This window comes from Hibiscus syriacus, unplaced genomic scaffold (genome assembly GCF_006381635.1).
Source record: "Hibiscus syriacus cultivar Baekdansim isolate YM2019G1 unplaced genomic scaffold, ASM638163v2 tig00001349_pilon, whole genome shotgun sequence".
NCBI lineage: Eukaryota > Viridiplantae > Streptophyta > Magnoliopsida > Malvales > Malvaceae > Hibiscus > Hibiscus syriacus.
This window is the reverse complement of record NW_024061867.1, coordinates 195,393-207,495: the sequence shown is the minus strand read 5'-3', so window position 1 is coordinate 207,495 and position 12,103 is coordinate 195,393. Positions and strand designations below refer to the sequence as shown.

Here is a 12,103-nt window from a genome sequence, read left to right as displayed (position 1 = left end):
GGCGATGGGGACGGAAATCTTCGGAGATGGGGACGGATTTCGCCGTAGAGAGTGAGAGATGGAGATGAGACTGAGTGTTGTGATTTTAGGTTTGAGGTTATGAGTTGCGATTACTGTGGACGGTTCAGTTTCCGATTTATTAAGAAAAAATTCGTGTTTGGAATTTGAAAAAAAAATACGCGTTAATACGAATGGCGCTATGTAAATCGCATTGCGATAGTAAGATTCGCATTGCGATTTACGTATTCGCATTGCGATTTTCCTAATTCGTATTGTGATTTTCCTAATCGCGTTGCGATTTACGTATTCGCATTGCGAATTATGAAAATCGCAACGCGAATACGTAAATCGCAATGCGAATTAGGAAAATTGCATTGCGATAGTCAGTATCGCATTGCGATTTTCCAAATTCGCATTGCGATTTACTTATTCGCATTGCGAATTGGGAAAATCGCAACGCGAAATTAGAAAATCGCATTGTGATAGTCATAATCGCGTTGCGAATCTGGAAACTGATTTGCGATAATGGAGATCGCGTTGCGAATTAGCGATCGCATTGCGATTTTGTTGGTCATTTTGGCAAATCCGAAAAAAATTGATTAAAATCGTATATTATATGAGATTTTTGGTCACTGAGGTTATTTTCTCTTTAAAAATCCCTTCCTGAAAAAAAAACTTGAAAAACAGGAAAAAGTGTAATCAATTGAGTTCGTAAATGATGTTGACTGGTTTGATCATTAATAGAGGTATGCGACAAATTGGTACGAGAATAAGTCGAATATTGTAATTTTTTGAATTATTTAAATTTATAAATATATGAAACGAATTTAATAAATTTTTAATTCATGAACTATTTAATTATTATTTTTAAGTTTGAGTTAGATATTATTATTTTTAAAATTTTAAATCCGTAAATAAATCCGAATCTAAATTTTTTTTTATCGATCTTCCGATTCTAAAATTTTATCTTAACTAATCTAGATCAATTCACGTTAATCTGACTTTAGTGAATGAAACTTCTAATAAATGACTGATTTTTATTTCAGTATTTGAGTATACAAAAATGGAAGAGTTATGTTAATCTTGAGGAACGAATATGACTATTACATTTACAACAAGTTGGGTTTATTTCTAAAGTAGATTCTTTAATAGTAAAATTATAATTTGATCTAGCTATATTCGATTAATATTTTTAGTCAATGTAAATATTTTATTTTGTACACTCTGTTTCCCGACATATTTTAATTTTATTTTCTTATTTTGTTTAGCAATTCTTAAAGTAGAGATGAACTGACTGAATTTTCGAGTTCCATAATCATTTAAATTTTTTCTCGAGTTAGTTAAATCCTCCCGATCAAGTTCTTTGGTTTATGATTCCACTTCAAGATTGTTGGTGGTTGGTGAAGACGATTAATAAAACGCTACCAACTGAAACAAACAAGAAATAGAAAATATAACCACACCATCTCGGTGGTAAAAGAATTAATATTATTCTTTGAGGTCATAGGTTTGAATACTAAAAAGGTGTGATCATTTATTGCCAAATGATTGAGAGTTATCTTTAAATAGATATTGTCTTATATTTATCCCTTACTAATAAAAAAATATAAAATACCAAGTCCTAGTTCGACCCATTTTGTATACCATGTGCATTATTGCTACATAAAATTGAAAGCTAAGATAACAATTAACAGAAATAATCTCATCTTTTACTAGAACAAGTAAATCAAAGATGTAATAATATATCACGATAATGTCCGCGGAAACACAAGATTACGAACAAACGATCCTCAGATACTCCAAATCACATTAAGGTCTGATATCCATAATCTGAAAATTTACAACTAAGCAGAACCTGGCTAATTTCCTGTTTGTGGGCTGGCAGCTATTGACTTGAGCACAAGCTAAAGTTGCACTGCTTAGCTATTCTAATTGGTTAACAATTTAAATTTGAAAATGCCTACTGAATAGGATGTCGTCAAATCCTTGTTCTTATTCCTAACTTTAAGAAGATGAAGGCTACAAGACTCACCTTGGGCTAGGATTTCTTATCTTCATCGGATGGAGAGCACGGCTGCTCAGGGACAGAATCAACAAAAAAGTCCACCACTGAAATAAGTTAGATTATGAGTGGATTGTCAAACACATTAATATACCCAGTATATTTGAATAGGAGAATGTCAACAACTCGAGTCTTTAAAAATGTAAAATCGATGCCATCTGTGGATTTAGTCCCTTAATACAAAGAATTCTGATGCCTTACACAGATTTTAATGCACATGAGCACTAATTCAAGGGATAATCCGAAAGTTAAACAAACTTCAATTCAATTCGGAATATGATAGGTGCGATTGTAAACTTCTACTTTGATCCAGTTATACTGATGAAACTGAAAGGGGAACACTTCAAACACTTATTTATGCAATGAAGGTCTCAATATTCTTTTTGTATTATTTTTTTAAACTAAAATTTTCATGATGAGCAAGATGAAGAATTAATAAACAAAGATATAAGAAATCATTATTACAAAAAATTTAACCTATAAAGACACCTACATGTTTAAAAATAAACAAATTCTATTATTTTTATTTTAAATAAATATAATTACACCAAACCAAACCATCCACATTACATTATCATGCATAATTTTGCGACTGGACACAAAATTCAATCATAACCGAGTAAATGATAGGTCCTGTAAAATCCTATTCTATGTCAGTTAAAGCATATCACTTAGTAAACATCAGTATGCAACCTCAATACCTATATTATCGTGTTCTGAAGAATCAAGCAAAATTTCTGAATCAGAATGAAGAAAAGGAGAACCAGGGTAGTTTCCGAGAGCTCCTAGATCTGTAATAATTCCAACGGGCACACATTGTGAGTACAAGCCCAATAAAGAAAAACAACAAATTGAACAATAAGAAAGTAAAAAAAGATGCTAGGTTTCCAAGGCCAATAATAAAGCAATGCACAAATTATTAAGAGCAAATGTTGAAAAACAGTTACAAAACAATGTGAATGTGTGCCAGCAAGCGTACGTGTGTGTTCGCATGCATGTGTGTGTGCGTGAGAGAGACAAAGAGAGATGTCAACTTAAAGAAAAAATTTTAACTGGATATCTTTAGAGTGGGTATCATAGCCACAGCTTACCTCCCAGGTTTGACAAGTCTGCAGTCAGATCTGTGAGACTGAAGTTCCATTGAATCTGATCAAGTGATCTAAAGGAATCTCTAGAATTCCCAGCTCCATTATCATTTCCAAGCAGCAATCCTACTGAACTTGCCACATCTCTTGTGAAGGCTGAATCAAGTGCTGATGTGTCTACTCCCATCCCTAACATGTCTGATGCAGTGAAGGGAAAACTCCCACTGGATGCCATCGATGTACTGCTCACAGGCATCTCTGATATAGATGATATGGCAGTAGGTGGAGGAATTGCAGGTGTTACATCACTCTCATTGTTGTCCATCACCATGCTAGAACAAGAAAATCAGTTATTATTAGCATAATCACGAAAAACAATTTTGGTTTATGAAATTAAAAAAAAATCTAGAGATAATGTGACAATGACTGTGACAATGACTGTGACAATGACTTAATATCTAAACATTAATGAAGAATGTGGTAGCAAAAGTTATACATGTAGCTACCCTAAGACAGATTAGGATTACAGTTTAATAGAACAGAGTTGGTTTGTGATAGTGTAGTATAATAGCCTGTCATACATTTGTAGCAAATCTGATAAAGTAGTTACTGAACATCTCAACCAGCAGAAGGCAAAAGAAAGCAGCACATAATAATCAAATCATAAATTAGGCAATTAATTGAAAGAAACAGCATTACTTATAATATGAGATCATGGAAATAAAGAAAAGCACCTTCAGAATTACCACTACGTAAATATTTGTATGTTTAGTAGCCAATTAATAGTAGATCGAAACAAAGATTGTTAAGTTCTCACTCATTCCCAGAACTCATCTGCATAGGTTGAAAATTGCTGGGTGCAGGGATTCCGTTGACCACATGACAACTAGATATACCCATGGAGTCAATATGAGGTTGCCCAGTAGCTGGAATTGGAGGTTGTTGGAGCACAGGGTATCCCATTGGTAAGTTGTTAACTGCACTGCAAAAAGTGGCATTGAATAACCACAATAGAGACCATGCGTAACTTAAAATAATGATCACTTTTCAGTATAACTAAAGTAATCGAGGCTAGTGTCGAAATTTTACTTGGTCAGAACTCTTACCACGCATGGGATGAACCCCATTTTGTATTGGGGCCAGAGGAACCTTTGGAGACACAGGATACTTCATCATATGATATTGATGCTCAAGCAAATGGTTAAATAAATGATTTGCTTCTTTAATTTCAGCCTTATATAATAGGCTCTGAAAAAGTCAGTATTTTCCTCTTCTAGCTTCTGCCATACTGAATAAACATGAATAGCAAAGAGAACAACAGATTAAGGTTTCCAACTCTAAGACAATTCTATTGAAAATTCCAAATAACAGAAACACAGATTAGGACTAATAAAAATATTTCAGAAATCTTACCTAAAGTTGTGAATCCAGGCTCTATCCACGCTCGAGTCAAGAGGGTTTTGACAACCTCATCTCTGTTCATGTACAGTTGTAAACATCGTTCAATTAAATTCTGGACCTGGAACAATCATTTTACATAAAATGTGAATCATTAATTAGAAGACAGATAATTAAAACATCAAAAAGGAAAAGAAGAAAGAAATGAAATGAAATGAAATATAAAGAACAGTTTTTTTTTTTTTACAAGTTCTATATCTTGGCGTGAAACTTTTCGGCCATCATTGCTTGACGTGGATACTGAACCAGAATCTGCTAAGGGGCAATCTGCTGTTTGACTGTTCTGTTCTGTTTTTGGTTCATGTGAAGCTTGAGTTGAGAGCATTTTATCTTGTGTGCTCTGCAATCAAATAAAATTTATCAAGTTAGTCTCAGAAGAAATGTTAAGCAGATTCATTCACCCAATAAACAAGTTGTAGAGTGTAAGCAGTTCTTGTCTGTGTAAATTAGGAAGTAATGACCACTAACTGAACACTACGGGCCTACGGCTATTTTGCTGACACCAGAGAGAGCAATTATATAAAAAATTACTTATTGAAAGAGCAAAACACCTGTAATTTCTTAATTCCAACAAAAAGTCAACTGCCTGCATCTATTTACTCAGCACAAAGCCTCATACACTCCCCACCTAAGTTCACTTAATTCACCAACATCAAATGCTGGCATCTGAATAAATCATATCTTACCTGGGAAGAAATATGCAATACAATGCCATAAATCAAGCACTGTGAAGAGCATTGATCCTGATTAAAATTTATGTTCAGAATAAAAAGTATACCCCAATTGGCACTAACTAAGATTAGAATCTTTTACCAAAACAAAGAAATATACCACTGTTAGCTATTTTCAGGTTCAACTAGTTTCCTGAGTCCTGACATTAAATAAGTTTATTATTTATTCTTGATCAAACAATCATAATGTTAGACAAGAATCAATTCCAGAAGCATCCTACCAGTACTAACTACTGCCAAACCACAAACCAAAGGGACCAAAAGAAAAACAAATAACTAATCATATTTCCATTACTTGGAAATCATTATTAACAAATAAAACTCCTTTTGGCTTCGCTTGATTCGTCTCGTGATTTTCAAATGGAAAGTATGCTACAAGCAGAATCAATTCCACACTAAACTAAAAAGAAGAAAAGGAATTTCAGCTTTTAATCTAATCAAACAGATCTAAGAATAATTACATAAACTAAGCAAAGCTGTAAAAAGCACATTCTATCTAGCTTCAAAAGAAGAAGAGAAGTCTTTCTGATATCATTTTGAAAGTCCTTCACAGCTTTTTCAAATCAGACTTTCCCCTTTAGGTAACAAACAGCAAGTAAAATACAGTCAATTGCAGTAAACAAAGAAAAATTCTGGAAAAGTTATGGCATTAAACTACAATTAAAAAGGGGAACCATCAACTCTAAACTAGTAGAACTAAAAAACGAAACAAATAAGATATAGTTAAATTTACCTTACAATCAAAGTTCCAGACTCTTGAAACAAGGCAAAGCAAAGAAAATCAATGTTTTTATTTCAACAAGCTCAGAGATCCTAGCATAAGATTTAAGAAATACAGAAGAAGAAAAATGCTTCGCAAAATCTTACTGTATTTCCAGTTCGGAAGAATAAATTAAAGAGTTATAGAAAGGGGAAATTCTCCATTGAAATTGAAGTGCAAGATATTTACAGCAAATAAAAATGGAAAACTCCTTTTGATTTTTCTTTGAAAGAAAAGGCCGGAACAGTAAATAAATTATGGAAGATTTGATCGGATACTTCTAGGGTTTATCTTTATTATTATTATCGTTGTTGTTGCTAGTTGATGATGAGAGCTACAGTGAAAACAAATGCAGAGAAAACCAGAGGGAAGAAATGGGGAGAATCTCGCCCAACTTTGGCGTTTTATAGTTATGAATTTTTTCTGAAATTTAAAAACATCGAGTACAAAATAATATATATATATATATATATATATATATAGGGTAAATTACATCCACAATCGTTTTTTAAAGATTTAATTAAAAAATAAATCTTCAAACTATACTCATGGTTAACGACAGGGTAAGAAAAATTCTGTTTAAAATAGGTAAGTATATAAATAGCCTCTAATTTTAGGACATTTATATTTAGTCATCCAATTTTTGAAACTTACAATATAAATATTAAATTTTTAGTTCGCTTTCATTTCTATCTTTATCGTTACCTTCGTTAATTTTTTGCTGACATAACAAGTAACCTCCCATCAACTCTCTTCTTCTCCTTCTCCTTCTTCTTCTCCCTAATCTCCAAAAAAAAAAAACAATAACAAAAAATCATAACCCAAAGGAATCATTTACCTCCACACAAAAGCAAATCCTCTAGTATTCCACCGAGATATCAAAGCCAGCAACATTCTTGTAACAACCCGAATATTTACAAAATAATATTTAATTGAAATTGGAGGTTAATTGTGAAAATTGGTAAATTGTTGGTGACTAAATCAAAATTTATGAGAGTTTATAGGCCATTTTAGAAGTGAAGGAAATCCAAGGACCAAGCCTTAAATTTACCCTAAAACTGTCGGCAGCTTTGATTATAAGCGTACATTTGGTTCTGATTTTCAGAACCAAAATGCTCCCAATTTTCCTTTCCCATACGTAGTTTCCAACTCCGATTCCGACGCCGTCCAAATTCCTATCATCGTTTTAAAACCACCGTTGTGTTCATCATCGAGCGAGGAACAAACCCTTCAAATTAATTGAAGCGAAACACGGCCAAACCTCGGGAATTTCCAGTCAAAGTAGCGACGGTTTTGTTAGCTCTATCGCCGAGGAAATCTTAAATTCACCGCTGATCGTTGCTCCGTTTACGACACCTCCCGCACCATCGTGTTCCTTGTGCCGTTCCGAGTTCACCGGTGTCAACCTTGTCCGCCGTAGACGGCGGCGTGTGAGGAGGTGGTGCAGTCAAAGATTCGGCCGATTTGAAATCGAGCTCTCCGCCGTTCAAAAATTTGAACCGATCGTTGTAAGTATCTCGAAATCGCTCAAAATAATTTTTAGAAATTTTTCCGGGATTTTTAGGGCCCCGGAGGACGCCTCACGCGCCACACGCGCCGCCGCAGGGCGAGTGGCTGCTGGAAACCGGTTTAACCGGTTTTCAACCGGTTCTGACCGGTTTGACCGGTTTCAACCGGTTCGAACCGGTTTGACCCGACCCGACCGTTGACCCGACCCGACCCGACCCGACCCGACCGTTGACCGTTGACTTTCTTTGACCAAAACTTAAAATTGCTTTGACCGAGCATTAAACGACCATTAATCTTTTCCGAGTATACCTATCCTGATAGTTTTCGACGTGCCGAATCCGTTTCCGTGGTCCGTTTTGTCAAATTCGAATCCGAAGGTCTCCAAATCTACGGTCAAAGTGGTTGACTTTGACTTTGACCAAGAATTTGAATTTTTGAAAAGTCATACTTTATGTTTTTCGACTCCCTGATTTCGATTCCGCAATCCGTTTGGCCAAATTCAGACTCAAAATACCTCAAATTGATAGTCAAACCCGAAAAATGCTTATATACTTAAGAAGTTTAGCTTTGAACAATTAAATAGGATTTGGAACTGATAAATATTATTGTTTGAAGGTACAAGAGACTCTCCGGATCGTTCGACAGCTCGACCCAGCTCTTCTAGATCAGTTAAACCATGTGTACCAGTATTCACCCGTTCGAAAACTATAGCAGAGCGTGGTGAAACCAGCAATCAGTAGATTTGTTATTTGAATCTATTGTCGATGTGTGTTCCCTACTTATTACTGAACTGTTTTATTGGTTTTAATATGTGGTACACCGAATTCATTGGTTATTGTTTTATTAATGCACCAATTTAATGTGACAATTCATGGAATATGGCTGCTATCTAATTTTGTTTTGAACTGGTATATGATTACCATGTTTTTGGATTTATGGAATTTGTGTCACGGTGCAATTGAACTTTGGAATTGAATTACGATGGAATAGCTCTGATCAAGCTAACTGGGCCTAATGTGACTCTTGAGGGCCCCAAGATGTTTCATTAGGTCGGTTTTCCTTTGCTGTGTGCTTAGGGTAAGCTATATGGACTTATTGACTTGGGCTTAAGGATACAAGCTTCAGAGCCTATCCTTAAGTCGGCTTTCTTTTTGCTATGTGCATAAAGTAAGCTATATGGAAAATAATTTTGGGAACTACTGATGGTGTACCGGAAAAGGGTTTAAACTATGATTTTCAAAAAGTTAAACTCTTTTACGAATTTGTGAGATTACTGGACTATGATTTGTACCTATTGTGATTTTATGGAAATGTTGGGACACACTGAGCCTAGCTCACCTTTTGAAAATGTTTTCCCATTTCAGATACTGTTGGTTAGATACCTTGGTTCGAGCACTTGGAGGATCAACATATCTCTTGAAGTAAATCAGATTGTAATGTTTTTATCTGGCAAGTTGACTTTATTTTGGTGACATGGACCTTATTTTAAAATATCGGATTTTATAATGATAACTCTTTTGCTAATACTGCTCGGTTATTGTGATATTGAATTTGAAGACATGTTTTAAATTACATTATTATTTATTGGTACTATATTTACGAGTTGGATTTTGATAGTATAATTTGTTTATAATTTCAGGTTATTTATAATGTGATTTTATATTGATGAAATAACGGTTTCGAAAAATGTATTTAATAATCATAATGTGATCCACTAGACTTAGTCGAAACGCATAGGCCGGGTCTAGGGGGTTACATTTATTGGTATCAGAGCTTTTGGTTTTTAACCCTCGGACTGTGTATGAGTCCACATTGAAAATACGGTTTTGAAATATTTACAAAACGAGTTACTAAGGTCATGTCACAAAGTTATTAAGATTTTAACTATGTTTGAGACTCCAAGTGCTTATCTAACCCTAAGTTTATCTTCTGTAGTAAACTTGAGATCCATCAAAATGAGTGTTAGACGTGGTCGTCGAACTAGCCGGGGACGAGGTCGAGTGGCTAGATTCGCAGATCCGATCGATGAGATACGGGTAGATCCCCCACCTCCGATAGGTGATCATGCTCTTACGACCCCAACGGATCTGCCTCCTGCCGCTGGTATTGGCATGACTACACCGATAATAGGAGCGACCGATATTGAGTCAGAGTCTACCAGAGTTGCTTTGGATGAGAATTTTGGTAGACAATTTCTGCAGTTAATACAGGGAGCAGTCAGAGCTACTGGTGTTGTAGCTGAGGTTCCTATTTCGCAGACTTTGATTGCCAATGGAGTTAGAACTTTTGGGGGACAAATAGGTGGAGCTCCTACTGAAGCTGAAGATTGGCTCCAGGATACAGAGAGACGCATGGATCAGTTGGGTTTGGACTCAACTAAGAGATATCAGGGTGCTGTGGCGATGTTAGATGGCAATGCCTACACTTGGTGGGAGTCAGTGACCAGTAGTGTTCCTACCGATCGTTTGACCTGGAATTTCTTTAAGGATCGCTTTCGGAGCCGTTTTTTGGGAGAGCGCTACTTAGCTCAGAGACGACAACAGTTTCAAGATCTGGTTCAGGGAGACATGACTGTTTCTGAATATGAGATCGAGTTCCTGAAGTTGCTGAAGTATTGATTCAGTATGGTACATACGGAGAGAGATCGATGTCGTAAATTTTCCCTTGGACTCAGATACGAGCTGCGTAGGCAAGTTGTAACCCATCAGGATGAGATATTTGATGTGCTGGTGGGCAGAGCCAAAGATGCGGAAGAGGTGGAGGTTTTAGCTTCTGGTAGAGAGTGTGTTGATCAAGATCGATCTAAGAAATTTTTAGGCCCGATGGAGTCATCAGCACAGTCCGGAAAGAGGACTCGTATTCAGCCCCTCAGAGAAGCAATACACGTTTCAGGCCTGCAGCATCCTCACCTTTAGCTGTCAGTCGAGGCGGTTCCTCGTCGTATTATAATGGGCCCCTTTGTGAGTATTGTGGTAAACAGCACTCAGGAGAGTGTCATAAGAAGATGGGTCTTTGCTATCAGTGTGGATCTAGTGGTCATTATCGGAGGGATTATCCTCAGTTAGTTTCGTTTGAGCAGACCACTACCCAAACTCCTGTGCGTTCGCAGACTACAGTACAGACCCCAATTAGAGATCGTAGTCAAGGAAAGACTCGAGGATCAGCGTCCAGGACAGACAGTAGAGCTCAACCTCAGCAAAATAGAGGGCCAACAGCTTCTGAGGCTAGACAGCCAGCTTTAGTTTATGCAACTAGACGTCGTGATGACAGAGATGAGCCTGAGGTTATTGCAGGTACATTTACTATTAATTCTACCCCATACTTTGCATTATGGACAATGGCTCCACTCACTCCTATGTATCGAGCTCAGTATCTCGAAACCTTCAGATTCCGATCGAGAACACTGAAAATACTGTTACAGTTACAAGTCCAGTAGGACAAGCAGTATTAGTGAATAAAGTATTTCGGCGTTGTCCTCTCGAGGTTCAGGGAGAAATTTTTCTCGCTGATCTTATGGAACTTCCTTTAGGGGAGTTCGATCTAATTCTTGGAATGGATTGGTTGAATAAACACAAGGTAAAGCTGGATTGCGAATACAAGCGGGCTACTCTGAAGACTTCAGATGGTCGGACTGTTGTGTTAATTGGTGAACGGCGTGGTTATCTCTCCAATATAGTTTCAGCGATGGAAATTGATCATATGATCCGGAAGGGGTATGAGACCTTCATTGCTTGTATTTTGAACACCAAAGGTGCATTGTCCACGATCGAGGAGATTCGTACAGTTAGCGAGTTTCCTGATGTTTTTCCGGAGGAGTTGCCTGGGTTACCTCCTGATAGAGAGGTAGAGTTCGAGATTGAGACTTATCTGGGATCTTCACCTATTTCTATGGCACCTTATCGTATGGCTCCAAAGGAACTTAAGGAGTTGAAAGTCCAATTGCAAGAATTATTCGATCAAGGATTTATCCGACATAGTACTTCACCTTGGGGAGCTCCAGTTCTATTCGTGAAAAAGAAGGATGGGTCGCTAAGATTATGTATTGACTATCGGAAATTGAACAAGATGACGGTCAAGAATAAATACCCTTACCCAAGATTGATGACTTATTTGATCAATTGCGAGGAGCTACTGTATTCTCTAGATTGATCTTCGTTCGGGGTATTATCAATTGAAAGTTAAAGGATCTGATGTTGCAAAAACAACCATTCGCACTAGATATGGTCATTATGAATTTTTAGTGATGCCTTTTGGTTTGACGAACGCTCATGCAGCTTTTATGGATTTGATGAATCGGTATTCCGACCATATTTGGATCAATTTGTGGTGGTCTTCATTGACGATATTCTGATCTATTCTAGTACTGAGGCAGCATGACGGCATTTGAAGATCGTTCTGCGGACTTTGAGAGAGCATCGTCTATATGCCAAACTAAGCAAGTGTGAATTTTGGCTTCAAGAAGTGTCATTTATGGGGCATATTATTTCTGCGCGAGGTG

General features: G+C 36.6%; 1 pseudogene; it reads right to left on the bottom strand.

Annotated features, from left to right (window-relative positions):
* Positions 1-1,602: 1,602 nt before the first annotated feature.
* On the bottom strand, positions 1,603-5,998 carry LOC120125699 (annotated as a pseudogene).
* Between the last annotated feature and the right edge of the window lie 6,105 nt (positions 5,999-12,103).